Source organism: Antennarius striatus, chromosome 12, assembly GCF_040054535.1.
Source record: "Antennarius striatus isolate MH-2024 chromosome 12, ASM4005453v1, whole genome shotgun sequence".
Classification (NCBI taxonomy): Eukaryota; Metazoa; Chordata; class Actinopteri; order Lophiiformes; family Antennariidae; genus Antennarius; species Antennarius striatus.
Genome location: NC_090787.1, coordinates 19325879 through 19343734, shown reverse-complemented (window position 1 = coordinate 19343734; position 17856 = coordinate 19325879).

Sequence of the window (17856 nt, the reverse complement as noted above, 5' to 3'; positions counted from 1 at the left end):
GACAGGATTTGTGACGGAGCAGAGCAGGGGGTACATACCCACACACTCTCTCCGTCTCTCTGTTCCTCTCTCTCTCTCTCTATCTCTCTCTCTCTCTCACAAACACACACACACACGCACACACACACACACACACACACACACACACATACACACTCAGAGTGCTTTAAAGTGCCTGTGCGGTATCACTGAAGCTAGACCAATATCAGCCTCCCAGTGTTAAACAGCGAGTCCGTCAGAAGTTGGATAGGAGTCAGGTCTGCTTGGTTAGACGCAGTAAGACCACCCAGAGTTCTGTGGTTCCAGCTGATGCTGGCTACAGTCTGTGTGTACTGTGCTGGTGTGAGCTGAGAATCAGTCTGACTGATGGCTTCCGGGAAAACTGGGGGGAAACTAATTTTACTTTCCTTCTAAATGAAGCACGTTGACTTCTTTTGAAACATTGGCAGAAGTGATGGTGACTATCAGAAGCTTTATCTTGATAAAAAAATTAAAAAGCAGATTATGTGTTCAGTCCTTCAGCCGCACAAATTGCACACAGTCCAATGTCAAGGATTGAAATCCCTGGAGCTAATTTTCTGTATGTAGTAAATAAAGTGCTGGTCTTAAATGAGGTGTATGAAGACATTTTGGTGATGAGTTTCTATTCTGAGAGAGCAGAAAGTGATTGACCAGTAAAAAATATACTTCAACATTCCTGTTACACAATAGCATTATTATAATTATTCATCCATCTTTTTGTTTCTTAAACCTGTGTTTTTTTTCTTGTTTTGTATTTATAGTTACACTTTATTCTTGAACCCGAATCCCTTTGCAGATAGATAGATAGATAGATAGATAGATAGATAGATAGATAGATAGATAGATAGATAGATAGATAGATAGATAGATAGATAGATAGATAGATAGATAGATAGATAGATAGATAGATAGATAGATAGATACTTTATTAATCCCGGAGGAAATTGCATATATCCACTGCTCAGGCATTACATAACAAATAATACTGGATAAACACCAGGAGAAAAGGAAACATTGACATCACAGGACACACCACAAGACATACATTACACTAACAGACAGGCACATGCAGCACTAACAGGACTTATATACTAAACTATAAATAAAATATAAACAGTATAAAATTTAAAAATATTACAGTATTAAAATATAAACAGTATAAAATAAAATCTAAACAGTATAAAATTGAATTAAAATATAAAACAGTATAAAAAATAAATAAATACATTTTATATATATATATATATATATATATATATATATATATATATATATATATAACAGTATAAAATTAAATTTAAATTAAATTAAATTAAATCCATATTCAACCCCGTGCTGACCTCGCCACCTCTCCCCCGCTCCTCCTGAGAGAGTCATTGTACCCCCTGATGGCACGGGGCACGAAGGAGGACCTCAGCCTCTCTGTGGAGGCGCTGTGTGACAGCAGTCTGCCGCTGAAGGTGCTTCTCTGCTGGGAGAAGGTGGTGTGTAGGGGGTGCCTGGTGTTGTTCATGATGGCCTTCATTTTAGACATGGTCCTGCTCTCCAGAAGCATATCCACAGAGTCCAGGCTCAGCCCGACCACTGAGCCCGCTCTGCGGATGAGTCTGTTCAGACGGTCCATATCTCTTTTCCTGGCCCCCCCACCCCAACACACAATGGCGTATGACAGCACACTGGAGACTACGGACTGATAGAACATGAAAAGGAGCTTAGGACAGATGTTGAAGGAGGCCAGCCTCCTTAGGAAGTACATCCTGCTCTGCCCCTTCTTGTACACACAGTTGGAGTTGAGTGACCAGTCCAGTCTGCTGTCTAGCTGCAGTCCCAGGTACTTATAGTTTTCTACCACCTCCACCTCACTGCCTTTGATGATCACCGGCTGTGGAGAGGGAGGTGCCCGCCGGATATCCAGAACCATCTCCTTTGTCTTGGAGACGTTGAGCTGGAGCTGGTTCTGTTGGCACCACTCCACGAAGTCAGCCACCAATGCCCTGTACCCCCCCCCATCACCCTCCCGGATACATGCCACTATCGCGGTGTCATCGGAGTACTTCTGTATGTGGCATGTATCCCAGTTGTGCTTGAAGTCTGATGTGTAGAGGGTGAAGAGAATGGGGGATAGAACGGTCCCCAGTGGCGCCCCCGTGCTGCTGGTCACCATAGAAGACAAACAGTCCCCCATACGGACGTACTGGGGTCTGTCCGTTAGGTAGTCCGTAATCCAGCTCACGAGGTAGGGGTCCACAGCCATGGAGGTCAGTTTATCCTGCAGGAGCTGGGGCTGGATGGTGTTGAAGGCACTCGAAAAGTCGAAGAAGAGCACTCTGACGGCACAGCCCCCGGCGTCCAGGTAGGAGAGTGTGCGGTGGAGGAGGTACATGACAGCATCGTCAACCCCAACCTTGGCCTGATAGGCAAACTGGAGAGGGTCCATAGCACCCTGCACCTGTGGACGCACGAGCTCCAGGACCAGTCGCTCTAGGGTCTTCATTACGTGGGAGGTAAGAGCGACCGGTCGGTGGTCGTTGAGCTCAGTAGGGCGTCCTTTCTTGGGTACAGGGACAATGCAGGAGGTCTTCCACAGTGACGGGACCCTCCCCAGCCGCAGACTGAGAATGTTTTTAGGCAGACTGAGAATGTTTTTAGGCAGACTGAGAATTTTAGGCAGAAAGAGTTGCCTAAAAATTGTGTTGTACCCGTGTGTATGATGACATTAAAGACATTCTATTCTATTCTATTCTATTCTATTCTATTCTATTCTATTCTATTCTATTCTATTCTATTCTGTTCTATTCTATTCTATTCTATTCTATTCATCCATCCATTTTCTTAAAGAGGACATGACCATAATCATCTCATCTTCAGTTGCTTTTCCACCTTGCAGGTCACGGGTGTGACTGAAACCCATTCCTGCATTGTGTGGATTAGAGGTGGGGTAGACCCCGGACATATTGCCAGCCCATTGCAGGGTTGTTATTATTATTATTATTATTGTATTATTATTATTATAGTTGTATTATTATTTTTAATAGTAGTAGTAGTAATAGTATTTGAATTATTAGTATATCCTTTAAAGGGGTCCTATTATGAAAAACACATTTTTTCAGGTCTCTACATATACATAGTGGTCTCCCTAACCCTACCAACTCCTAGGATCTGGAAAACAAATGCTTCCTGCATCAATAAATATCGAACAAGAACCAATGCAGTCAGAGACTACAAAATCCCGCAACACCTCTGAATTCAAAATTTTACACTGACCTACTTGCACAGGTCAAAGATCAAAGCTAGTGCTTTGACCTAGTTTCATAGATCAAAGCACTAGCTTTGATCTATGGTCTTACACTGGCCTTCTCCCTCGTCTTTCTATCTTATCCAGTTGTTAGTGTACAAAAGTTAAAATTTAACCTTGACTTAGTTATCTCAAGGTCATCATGTCATTTTCATCCCCTTTGCCGCCCGAGTAATGAACTTTTTGTTTCATCTTTCGATCTGCAACGGTTGTGAAGATATTTGGTGGACTAATGGACGGATGGACGGATAGACTAATGGACAAACACACAAACGCTGACAATTACAATACATCACCGCTTTGAAGCGGTGTAAAAATGCAGATGTAAAAATGTAAAATAAATGGGGAAAAAGCTAAGAATACTATGAGCACCGTGTATGACGTCACACCTGGTGTGATTGACAGTAATTGACCCATCCTGAGTCATTAGACAACTCCTTAAAGTGCACTGAGATACTCAAGGCTGTAATACTTGCCCCATCAGACAGAATTACCATCACTGAAGAAGATGTGAGAAGAGTGTTTCAGTGTACCAATACAAGAAAAGCTAATGGGCAAGATGACGGCAGTGCTTTCCTCCTCAAAAACTTTGCATCTGAACTGGCGCTAGCGTGGTAACCTATATTCCAAACCTCTGTAGACACACACGAAATTCCCCTATCTTGAAAAACCTCACACATAAAACCACTACCAAAAATCCAATGTCCCAAGGAGCATAAGGATTATAGACCCATAGCCCTCACTTCAGTGATCATGAAATCACTTTAAAGAATACTGCTACAACATCTGGTTAGTGTAACCAAAGAAAAAATTGACCCCTGTCAATATGCCTACAAAAGGGCTGTGGTACAGAGGATGCGGTTGCCACACTGGTCCACCTGATTACAATACATCTAGATCAGTCCAACCACAACAAGCAAGGATGTTGTTCTTGGACTTCAACACGATTCAGTCTGATATATTGGTGTCAAAGATGGTCCAGTTGAATTAAAATCCATACCTGATTCGGTGGTACAGAGAGTGAAGGCCAACAAAACCATCTCCTCTGCATTAACTACAAATGCTGCTACTCCAAAGGGTTGTGTAGACTCAGCCGTACTTTTCACTCTTTATACTGACAGCTGTCGTACTGCAGAATTTCTGTCTGATGGTAAGACTAACGGACCAGACCAGTACATTCTGAGGAACTCTGATGACAGTTTTAATTTATCTCCTAAATAACCTCAGTGACACTGGCACCAACAGAGGGTAAATGAGGTGGTTGAATGGAGTGGCCTTTCCCTTTAGGGGTCGCCACAGCGAATCAATTGCCTCCATCTTACCCTGTCTTCTGCATCCTCTTCTCTCACACCAACTACCTTCATGTCCTCTTTCACTACATCCATAAACCTCCTCTTTGGTCTTCCTCTCGGCTTCCTGCCTGGCAGTTCAAAAGTCAGCACTCTGTGACTTTATCTCCAAAACCTCTAACATGTGCTGTCCCTCTGATGTATTCATTCCTGACCCTAAAATCCTCCACCTTCTTGATCTCTTCTCACTGTAACCTCACTCTTCCCCTTGGGTCACTCTCATTCACACACATGTACTCTGTCTTACTGCAGCTAACCTTCATTCATCTCCTTTCCAGGACAAACCTCCACCTCTCTAGCTTCTCCTCCACCTGTTCCCAGCTCTCACTGCAGATCACAATGTCATCTGCAAACATCATAGTCCATGGAGATTCCTGTCTGACCTTGTCTGTCAGCCTGTCCATCACCATAGCAAACAAGAAGGGGCTCAGAGCTGATCTCTGATGCAGTCCCACCTCCACCTTGAACTCCTCAGTCACACCTACAGCATACTTCACCATTGTCTTACAGTCCTCATACATGTCCTGCACCGCTCTAACATACTTCTCTGCCACTCCAGACTTCTTCATGCAATACCACAGTTCTTCTCTGGACACCCTGTCATTAGCTTTCTCCAGATCTACAAAAACACAATGCAGCTCCTTCTGGCCTTCTCTGTACTTCTCTATCAACATCCTCAAAGCAAATACAGTACTGCATCTGTAGTACTCTTTTTTGGCATGAAACCATACTGCTGATCACAAATGGTCACTTCTGCCCTTAGTCAAGCTTCAACTACTCTTTCCCATACCTTCATTGTGTGGCTCATCATTTTTATTCCTCTGTAGTTGCCACAACTCTGCACATCTCCCTTGTTCTTAAAAATGGGGACCAGCAAATTTCTGCACCATCCCTCAGGCATCTTCTCACTATCTAAGATCCTGTTGAACAACCCAGTCAGAAACTCTACTGCCACCTCTCCTAGACACTTCCAAACCTCTACAGGTATATCATCAGTACTGAGTACCTTTCCACTCTTCATCCTCTTCAATGCCCTTCTCACTTAATCCTGACTAATCTTTGCTATTTCCTGGTCCACAATGGCCACATCTTCTAATCTTTGTTCTCTCTCATTTTCCACATTCATCAACTCATCAAAGTACTCTTTCTATCTTCCCATCACACTACTGGCACCTGTCAATAGACTTCCATCCCTATCCTTAATCATCCTAACCTGCTGCACGTCCTTCCCATCTCCATCTCTCTGTCTTGCCAACCTGTATAGATCAGTCTCTCCCTCCTTACTGTCCAACCTAGCATACAAGTCATCATAAGCCCCTTGTTTGGCCTTTGCTACCTCTACCTTCACCTTAGGCTGCATGTCCCTGTACTCCTGTCTACTCCCTCAGTCCTCTCAGTGTCTAACTTCTTCTTAGCTAATCTCTTTCTCTGTATACACTCCTCATTCCACCACCAAGTCTCCTTATCTACTTTCCTTCCAGATGACACACCAAGTGCTCTCCTACCTGTCTCCCTGATCACATTAGCTGTAGTTGTTTAGTCATCTGGAAGGCCTTCCTGACCACCCAGAGCCTGTCTTAACTCCTTCCTAAAAGTCACCCAACACTCTTCCTTTTTCAGCTTCCACCTTTTTGTCTTCTGCTCTGACTTTACACTCTTCATCTTCCTCACCAACAGAGTCATCTTACACACCACCATCCTATGCTGTTTGGCTACACTCTCACCTACCACTACTTTGCTGTCACCGATCTCCTTCAGATTACACAGTCTATACAAGATGTAGTCTACCTGTGTGCTCCTACCACCACTCTTATAGGTCACCCTATGTTCCTGCTCCTTCTGGAACAAAGTATTCACTATAGCCGTTTCCTTCATAAACACTCTCATCATAAACACAAAAAAGACAGAAGAGATTGTTTTTGGCACACAACCAGAAATACACAAACTCCCTGTTACTATTCATAATGAAAAGATCAATCAGGTATGTTCATACACATACCTGGGTCCAGTAATAGACCATCTCCTGTACTGGAAAGATCAGATTGTAGCATTGTGCAAGAAAAAAAAGCAAAGAATATATTTCCTTTGCCGTTTACGATCTTTTGGTGCCAGTAAAAGGATTCTTCTTTTGTTTTTCACTTCTGTTATTATGAGTGTTGTTCAATACTGTAGCACCACCTGGTATGGATGTCTTTCTTTTAGCACTAAAGTCACAAATTTCACAACAAATGAACATATCCTCAAAGATTGCTGCACAGCATGTTAAGACTGGAAAAAACTTCCTGTCAAACACCAGTCATGTTTTATATAGTGAATACAGTCTACTGCCCTCAGGAAGGAAATACAACCTTTCAAGAAGGTTTGACTAAAAAAAGTCCTTTGTCCATCAATAGACTTAAATGCTCAATCAGGAGCAAACCTGGAGATAGGCTGAGTGGGGGCCAAGCGCTCTTGACTATTTACGTTTCCAAGTTGTAAATATGTGTCATTTTACTGTGTGTGATATATGTTTTTTTCTTGTGTAGCATAAAACGGCTGCTGGGTAGCAAATCAAATTTCAGCACCAGCTGACAAATAAAATTCATGTGCATGTTCATGTTCATATTTGATTGTCCACCTGGATAAGGGTTGATAGAGAGGGGGCTCAGAGGCACGCTCATTAACATGGAGCGTTTCGGGACGGAAGTGATTTTAGCAATATTCAATCAAATTTATTGAGGACCACGGATCAGTTTGGGGCAAGACATTTCAAATACAGTGTAGTTAGACATCTGGCAGCTGAATGACATGAATTAAAAACAGCATAATATGGGGCATTTAAACACTACCAAATGTGGCTTGGCAATAGGTCCAGCATTTTGTGCTGAAAATGAAAAAAAGAGTGCTGACTCCAGACTGGTAGGTTGAAGCAGACTTTGACAGGTTCTTTGACAGACGTGTTCCCTGAACTGCTAGACAGTGTGAATTATAGGCAGTCAGTGTTAATGACACTTGATAAGTTCAGTTAAAGTTATGTCCAAACACACCTATCAATAATATTGTTAAAATAATGTAATGCACTCTGTGGAGCATTGGCATCATGGCTGGAGTGTACCCTTTCTCACGCCCCCTGTCGGCTTGGCTAGGCTCCAGCAATGCCGTGACCCATGACAGCGGAAGAAGAGGGTATATAAAATGAATGAATAATGTGATGCAGCACAGCAACACTCACCTGAACCAGTCTACAACTGCAAATGACATTTACACCATCTGTTATGTCCCTGGTGTTGACAAACCGAGACACAAGGCATGGCGAGCCAACACTTTCCCACTCTCCTACTCGACAATCGGCCGGACCCTCCTTTCCAGCACCTTGGAGTAAACTTTCCCAGGGAGGCTGAGGAGTGTGATGCCCCTGTAGTTGGCACACACCCTCTGGTCCCCCTTTTTAAAAAGAGGAACCACCACCCCAGTCTGCCACTCTTTCGGCACTGTCCCAGACTTCCACGCAATGTTAAAGAGGCGTGTCATCCACGACAGCCCCTCAACACCCAGAGCCTTCAGCATTTCCGGGCGAATCTCATCAACACCCGGGGGTTTGCCACCGTGCAGTTGTTTAACTACCTCGGTGACTTCACCCCGAGAGATTGACTCTGATCCCCCATTATCCTCCAGCTCTGCCTCTGCAACAGAGGACGGGTCAGTTGGGGTAGTTGGATTCAGGAGTTCCTCAAAGTGTTCCTTCCACCGACCGACAACCTCCTCAGTCGAGGTCAACAGTGTCCCATCTTTGCTGTATACAGCTTGGATGGTTCCCTGTTTCCCCCTCCTGAGGTGTCGGACAGTCCTCCAGAACAACTTTGGTGCCGTCCGATAGTCCTTCTCCATGGCCTCTCTGAACTCCTCCCACACCCTCTGTTTTGCCTCCATCACAGCCGAGGCTGCAGTCCTTTTGGCCCGTCGGTACCCTGCAACTGCTTCAGGAGTCCCCAGGGACAACATGCCCCTGAAGGCCTCCTTCTTCAGTCGGACGGCTTCCTTGACCACCGGGGTCCACCACGGTGTTCGAGGGTTACCGCCCCTTGAGGCACCCAAGACCTTGAGACCACAGCTCTCAGCTGCAGCTTCAGCAATGGGAGTTTTGCACATCGACCATTCAGGTTCAATGCCCCCAGCCTCCACAGGGATACACGAGAAGCTCCTTCGGAGGTGTGAATTGAAGGCCTCACGTACAGAGTCCTCCTCCAGACATTCCTAGTTCACCCGGACTACTCGTTTGGGCTTACCAGGTCTATCCAAAGGTTCCCTCCGCCAAAGGACCCAACTCACCACCAGGTGGTGATCAGTTGACAGCTCTGCCCCTCTCTTCACCCGAGTGTCCAAAACACAGTCGAAGATCAGATGATACGATCACAAGATCAATCATTGACCTCCGACCCAGGGTGCTCTGGTACCAGGTACACTTATGAGCATCCTTGTGTTCGAACATGGTGTTAGTTATGAACAATCCGTGACTAGCACAGAAGTCCAACAACATAACACCGCTCGGGTTCAGATCAGGGAGGCCATTCCTCCCAATCACGCTCCTCCAAGTGTCTCCATCATTGCTGACGTGTGAGTTGAAGTCCCCCAGGAGAACAATGGAGTCCCCTGCAGGGATCCCTTCAAGGACCCCATTTAGGGACCCCAAGAAGGCAGAATACTCTGAACTGATATTTGGTGCATATGCACAAACAACAGTCAGAGTTTCCCCCCCCACAGCCTTAAGGCGTAGGGAAGCGACCCTCTCATCCACCGGGGTAAACTCCAACACAGCGGCACTCAGCCGGGGGCTTGTGAGTATCCCCACACCCGCCCTGCGCCTCACGCCTGACGCAACTCCGGAGTAAAACAAGGTCCAACCCCTATCCAGGAGTTTGGATCCAGAACCGAGGCTATGCGTGGAGGTAAGCCCCACCAGATCCAACTGGTAGCGCTCCACCTCCAACACAAGTTCCGGCTCCTTCCCCGCCAGTGAGGTGACATTCCACGTCCCCAAAGCCAACTTCTGCCGCCCGGGTCTGGTCCGTCGTGACCCCCTGTCGTCACTGCCATCCATATGGCAGCGCACCCGACCCCATCGGTCTGCCCTGCGGGTGGTGGGTCCACAGGGGTGGGAAGAATCCATGTTACCTTTTCGGGCTGAGCCCAGCCGGGCCCCGTGGCAGACCCGGCCACCAGGCGCTCGCTGACGGGCCCTCCGTCCAGGCCTGGCTCCAGACGTGGGCCCCGGGCTTCCTCCGGGCAGGGTCACATTTCTCCCTTTTCCGTTTTTCATGGGAGACAACCTAGATATCCGGGACAAAACCGCTGGCCAAAGTTAAGTTTTTTTGAAAGCACCAGGTCTGTGTTATTGTGTGGACGCTGTAACCAAAACTTTTTTTTTTTATCCAGGGAGCGTCTCCCTGCAACGAAAATCGCTGTGACGTTAGTGTGTGTGACCCGTATCTACATGTACAGTACACACAGAATGGATGGAGTTAAAACCAGCTATTTTCTGACGTATAACAAGTACACATCGAAAAACACGTCTTCGATACACATGCTTGACTGTTGGATATTTGTTCGTCTGTTTCTTTCTTTAAGAGTCATAAAGTTTATACAGTGGACAGAAATGTTGTTTTTAAATAAAAACCAGATATGACCAACCATAATCACTGGCTATACCTCGACATTACAAAAGCACAATCATTGCCCATACCCCAACCCCAACCACTCTACCCTCACTGTACATGTTTACTGTATTTACATTTCATCATGTCCAAATGATCATTTTCCATACTGCCAGTGTGTGTGTGTGTGTGTGTGTGTGTGTGTGTGTGTGTGTGTGTGTGTGTGTGTAAAAGTGTGTGTGTGAAAGAGAGATTGACAGGTGTCCCCGTACCCTAGGACTCTCAGACAGCTGTGAGGGCATTATTGCAGGGTATTAGGCCTGATAGAGGAGTGATGAGAGAACATTAGTGGTGAAGTGGAGAGTGGGACACAGCTGGTGCTGCTACCTATTATTAGGCCTACCACCAATGAGGCTTCAGAGGGGTGGCCCTTTTTGTACAGGGGTCACACACCTGTGGCATCCTGCTGTGTTCAGGAGATGTGGAAACACTCAGATAATCTGTTCAAGCATGAGCAAGGTAAATTTATGACCGACCACATAACTACGGGTGTTTTCTTCTTCATGTATTACTGCACATTATGCCCCTTAAATGTTCTCAGCATGTAATCTGACCATGTGCGGTAGCTGGAAGAAGTGATGGATGGGAGAGGTGCAGATGTGACAGTGGTGCTGGAGGGATATGGGACTTTTCATGAAGCCATCTCCTATGGGAGCTTTGTCATGTGGCCACAGAGCGGCAGGCAGCTGGTGGCTCGTGGCATGGTGGTGCTGTATGTCGACACTAATGCACCAGGAAACAGAAGCAAGCAGCAGTAGTCACTCCAGGGGCAACATGGCAACATACATTAAACAACAGCACACATTCAATTAGTTGAATGTTACGACAAGATTAACAACTGCCTGACAGAACCGAGCCTTTCCCCGGATCCGCTCCCAACATGTCTGGTGACGTTTCAACTTGATCAAATTTTTCAGATGTTGTTTAGGTGACCGAGCGAGTACAACTGGAGACCGCAGTTGTGTTTATCTGATTGGACATGTGTGTTTGAGAGAGTACATTTTTCTGGTATGAAATTTACTCAAAACTGGAACATAGAAGTGTCCTCTGTTAAATGTTGTGAATGTAAATTTAAAAAGACGTGTGTCACTTGGGGTCAGATTTGCCTTATCAAATCTGAATAAAATCCTCAATATGAGAATGCAAACAGCTGCTGTGATTAAAAATAAATCATACTCAGCATTTCTCTAAACCTTGGAATAACTAATTTGGACTGGGACATGAAATATGCATGAGGGCAAATGCAATGATTTCATCCATCAAAGGGTTTATTCAAACACTTTAAACCAAGGTCTAGGATGCAGAATGTGAGGGAAGATTGTTCCACCAGAGCAGTATTAAAGAACTAGTGTAGATAGAATTAATTTAAGGAGTCACAGGGTTTGTCATTAAAACAACCAATCTCTGTGGAGCAGTAGATGTTTATGAGGGTAAATGAACTCTACATGTTTATTATTGTTCAGATTTTTTTGGATGGCAAATGCAACGGAAAGAAAAAAGTCATTGATGGCGTTAAGGTCTTCCCAATTGGGAGAGAGTAAAGTAAAATAATCTACATGAGTGCTAAACCATCATCTAGTAATATAAAAAGAACAACACATCCTGTTAACTGGTTTCACTCATCATTAGTGACAAATCTCAGAGTTTTGGTCCACTGTAAGTGTTTTTGTTTCACTGTCACTATTCAAGTCTCGTTTGAGTACGGCGTCCCTGGTGCCAGCCTCAATTTTCATTTGCAATTATATTGCTCTAACTAAAAAAAAAAAAAACGTAGCTATGAACAAACGTGCTTTACCGTGTCTGACTGTTGTCCTGCAGTTCCCCTTTCTGCCACAACACCCACGGGGGCAGCATTCAGGCAGCTCCAGTTAGCTCCCCCTCTTGCTGTTTGTTGTTGTCTCTGTTAGCATCTCAGAGCATCAGGCTTCGTACCTAGGCTAGTGAAGATAGTGGTAGTGCTGATGTTGCATCCTAAAGTAACGGGATAATAATGGATGAAATAAGAAAATGAGACAATGCCCATTCCTTAATTTATCTATATCCAAGTAAAACTGTATTGAAGACACCCAATATAACTCATACAGCACCTAGCACCTATGGCCTCTTCCTTCACTCAAAAGGTAAGCTACATGCTACATGCTGCAGTACCATACGGTGGATCGTCAACATCAACAGCTGACTCTGAAGGTAAGCTACATGCAACATGCTACAGTACTGTACAGTGCATCATCAACATCACAGCTGACTCTAAAGTAGGCTACATGCTACTGTAGTGTACAGTAGATAATCAACATCAACAGCAGACTATGAAGGTAAGCTACATACTACATGCTATATGCTACAGTAGTGTACAGTGGATCATCAACATCAACAGCTAATTCTAAAGGTAAGTTACACGCTACATGCGATAGTAGCGTAGAGTGAATCATCAACATCAACAGCTGACTCTAAAGGTAAGCTACATACTACATGCTACAGCAGCATACAGTGGATCATCAAGATCAACAGCTGACACTAAAGGTAAGCTACATGCTACAGTACCGTACAGGGGATCATCAATATCAACAGCTGACTTTAAAGTAAGTTACATGCTACATGTCACAGTACTGTAAAATGGATCAACATCAACAGCTAACTCTAAAGGTAAGCTACATGCTACATGAAGCTACATGCTACATGCTAAGTATGAAATTCCTCTTTCCTGAGACCATTATTTAAAACCAGGGCGTTGAACTGGTTCATGGAACGAAAATGAAACCGAAAACTTTATATTTTTTAATGTTCCAGAACAGAATCAGAACAGAAAATAACTGTAAACTGGTTAATACAGTTTGGGTTTTTTTGTTCTTAAAAAAATATTAGACCACCTGTCATTCACTCGACGTGGGATGAGAGCAGAGAGAAGTAGCGGCTATCAGCAGCAGTTAAGGAAAGACAGTCTCCCAGTCACTATTTATTCTTAACAGGTAAACACTGCATTATGTCAATCTAAAAATGTATGATTTAGATATTAACTCATTGGCTACAGATATTTTCAGTGCAGTATGTCCCCGTACTGCCAGCGTTTTGTAGTAATATTGAGCTATGGGAGAAGCACAATGATGATCTGTTGTTTAGCAATAAATGAGATGGCAGAAATTATTCTTGTCTTATTTCATGTAGTGTCTCAGTAGGAGGAATAAGCCTTAACTACAGTGATAAAACTGTCATAAAGCAGAGGTGTAGTGCTGTGGTACTGTTTACTGTAGGGTAGAGACATATCTACAATTATAGTCTATATAAACTAATTGCTTTAGTTGCCAATTTAAAAGTCGTTAAGTTACCGTATTTTGCGCACCATCCGGTGCATTGTATAAAGAGGCGCAGTCTGTTTCTATTTCTGTACTTTAACCGCACACCTCACTGTTCGGTTCATAGTTGCTATCGGAAGCAAAAAGGTAACTATGGTTGAACTGTGTTGTACTACGTATTTAAAATTAAAAGAATACACCGACATTATTTTTAAATATGTTTTTATTTCTTTATTTTTTGATAAATCTGTGCTAAATCCTTCAAATGCTTTACCTTAGATCTGCATTAAATAGCTCGGCAATTTCACTATCGCTGACTGTTTGGTTTTCTGGGTGGCTGCCAGGTAATCATGCCGGATTTTGGGAAACATCGAACAAAAGTCAAAGCTGATCCATGAGTCTAGGATCCATGATCCACCACATATTGTGGTGTAACTCGCTCGGCACTGCCTCCCCGTCCTGGTAAAAGTGTGTTCATCGTCCCTCATCCATCGCTCCCATCACACCAGTGTCCAGCGGTTGGAGTTCTTCCGTTAACCCTCACGGGATGTTGTACTGTACATGTCTCTTCGCTAACGCCATTTTCGGGGGTCTTTAGCCAGACAAATGTGGTTAACAGCATACCTATGGTACAGTACCGGCAAATACTGCATACTGGTACCTACTGGAGGTGTGCCGGAGGTAGCCTCGCATCATGTTCTCTAATTGGTCCATCGTTGCCGGCCTACGTAGTGACGTATTACGTCCTATGTCGGTGGAAAATGGCCGATCTGGCGGTACCTACTTATTTATATTTACAAGGAACGTTATTATTGCCAAATCAAACATGAGAATCAAACCTATGACTTCCATACCGTATCAGTCTAGGCCCAGGTTAACAACAACCGCCATCGCTGCTGTTGACCTACAGGGTGCCGGTGGAAATGGGACTACTGTTGTTCGAAGAAGGAGAGGAGGAAAGTGTGTTTGTATGAAGAGAGAGAAGAGGAACGTCAAGAGTATAGGACTGAGAGTAGGGACGTTGAACTATGACAGGAAAAGGTAGAGAGTTGGTTGACATGATGCAGAGGAGGAAGGTAGACATACTGTGTGTCCAGGAGACCAGTTGGAAAGGTAGCAAGGCTACAAGTTTATGAGCAGGGCTCAAATTGTTCCATTATGGTGTGGAAAGGTAGCGAGGCTACAAGTTTATGAGCAGGGTTCAAGTTATTCTATCATGGATAGGAAAAGAAATGGAGTAGGAGTTATCTTGAAGGAGGAATTTGTTGGGAATACCCTGGAGGTAAAAAGAGTGTCGGATAGAGTGATGAGTCTGAAGCTAGAAATCAAAGGTGTGATGTTCAATGTTGTTAGTGGGTACGTTCCACAGGTAGGATGTGAGCTGGAGGAGAAGGAGAAATTCTGGTTGGACTTTGATGAAGTGATGCAGAGCATATCTAGAAGTGAGAGAGTTGTCATTGGTGCAGACTTCAATGGACATGTTGGTGCAGGAAACAGAGGTGATGAGGAGGTGATGGGCAGGTTTGGTATCCAGGAGAGGAACGCAGAAGGACAGATGGTAGTTGATTTTGCCAAAAGGATGGAAATGGCTATAGTGAATACTTTCTTCCAGAAGAGGCAGGAACATAGGGTGATCTATTAGAATGGATGTAGGAGCACACAGGTAGACTACATCTTATGTAGACGGTGTAATCTGAAGGAGATCAGTGACTGCAAAGTAGTGGTAGGTGAAGGTGTAGCCAAACAGCATAGGATGGTGGTGTGTAGGATGATTCTGGTGGTGAGGAAGATAAAGAGGACAAAGACAGAGCAGAGGATCAAATGGTGGAAGCTGAAAAAGGAAGAGTGTTGCATGACTTTTAGGAAGGAGTTAAGACAGGCTCTGGGTGGTCAGGAGGGGCTTCCAGATGACTAAACAACTACAGCTAATGTGATCAGGGAGACAGGTAGGAGAGTACTTTTTGTGTCATCTGGAAGAAAAGTAGATAGGGAGACTTGGTGGTGGAATGAGGAAGTACAGGAGTGTATACAGAGAAAGAGGTTAGCTAACAAAAAGTGGGACACTGAGAGGACTGAGGTGAGTAGACAGGAGTACAGGGAGATGCAGCATAAGGTGAATGTAGAGGTAACAAAGGCCAAAGAGGCTTATGATGACTTGTATGCTAGGTTGGACGGTAATGAGGGAGAGACTGATTTCTTCTTCTTCTTTTCCTTTCAGCTTTTCCCTTCAGGGGTCGCCACAGCGAATCAATTGCCTCCATCTAGCCCTGTCCTTTGCATCCTCTTCTCTCACACCAACTACCTTCATGACCTCCCTCATTACATCCATAAACCTCCTCTTTGGTCTTTCTCTATGTGTGCTGTCCCTCTGATGTACTCATTCCTGATCCTATCCTTCCTGGTCACTCCCAAAGAGAACCTCAGCATCTTCATCTCTGCTACCTCCAGCTCTGTCTCCTGTCTTTTCCTCAGTGACACTGTCTCTAGACCAAACAAAATTACTGGTCTCACCACAGTTTTGTACACCTTTCCTTTCATGTTAGCTGAAACTCTTCTATCACACACCACACCTGACACTTTTCTCCATCCGTTCCATCCTGCCTGTACACACTTCTTCACCTCTTCTCCAGACTCTCCATTGCTCGGCACTGTTGACCCTAAGTACTTAAAATCCTCTATCTTCTTCATCCCTTCTCCCTGTAACCTCACTCTTCCACTTGGGTCCCTCTCATTCACACACATGTACTCTGTCTTACTGCGGCTAACATTCATTCCTCTCCTGTCCAGGACAAACCTCCACTGCAAACATAATTGTCCATGGAGATTCCTGTCTAACCTCGCCTGTCAGCCTGTCCATCACCACAGCGAACGAGAAGGGGCTCAGAGCTGATTCCTGATGCAGTCCCACCTCCACCTTGAACTTCTCTCTCACACCTACAGTACAGCACACTTCACCACTGTCTTACAGTCCTCATACGTGTCCTGCACTGCTCTAACATACTTCTCTGCCACTCCAGACTTCGTCCTACAATACCACAGTTCCTCTCTGGGCAAAACAGAGAGACAGAGATGGGAAGGATGTGCAGCAGGTTAGGTTGATTATGGATAGGGATGGAAGTCTATTGATAGGTGCCAGTAGTGTGATGGGAAGATGGAAAGAGTACTTTGAAGAGTTATTGAACGTGAAAATGAGAGGGAACAAAGATTATAAGAGGTGACTGCTGAGGACCAGGCAATAGCAAAGAATAGTAAGCATGAAGTGAGGAGGGCATTGAAGTGGATGAAGAGTGGAAAGGCAGCTGGTCTGATGATATACCTGTGGAGGTTTGGAAGTGTCTAGGAGAGGTGGCAGTAGAGTTCCTGACTGGGTTGTTCAACAAGATCTTAGATAGTGAGAAGATGCTTGAGGAATGAAGGAGAAGTGTGCTGGTGCCCACTTGTAAGAACAAGGGAGATGTGCAGAGTTGTGGCAACTACAGAGGAATAAAGCTGATGAGCCATACAATGAAGTTATGGGAAAGAATAGTGGAAGCTAGACTAAGGGCAGAAGTGAGTATTTGTTGGTTTCATGTATGGTTTCATGCCAAAACAGAGTACTACAGATGCAGTATGTGCTTTGAGGATGTTCATAGAGAAGTACAGAGAAGGCCAAACAGAGCTGCATTGTGTTTTTGTAGATCTGGAGAAAGCTTATGACAGGGTGCCCAGAGAAGAACTGTGGTATTGTATGAGGAAGTCTGGAGTGGCAGAGAAGTATGTTAGAGCGGTGCAGGACATGTATGAGGACTGTAAGACAGTGGTTAAGGTAGGTGTGACAGAGGAGTTCAAGGTGGAGGTGGGACTGCGTCAGGAATCAGCTCTGAGCCCCTTCTCATTCGCTTTGGTGATGGACAGGCTGCAGTGATCTGCAGTGAGAGCAGGGAAGAGGTGGAGGAGAAGCTAGAGAGGTGGAGGTTTGTCTTGGAAAGGAGAGGAATGAAGGTTAGCCGCAGTAAGACAGAGTACATGTGTGTGAATGAGAGGGACCCAAGTGGAAGAGTGAGGTTACAGGGAGAAGAGATCAAGAAGGTGGCGGATTTTAAGCACTTAGGCTCAACAGTACAGAGCAGTAGAGATTGTGAAAAAGAGGTGAAGAAGCATGTACAGGCAGGATGGAACAGGTGGAGGAAATTATCAGGTGCGATGTGTGATAGAAGAGTTTCAGCTAAAAT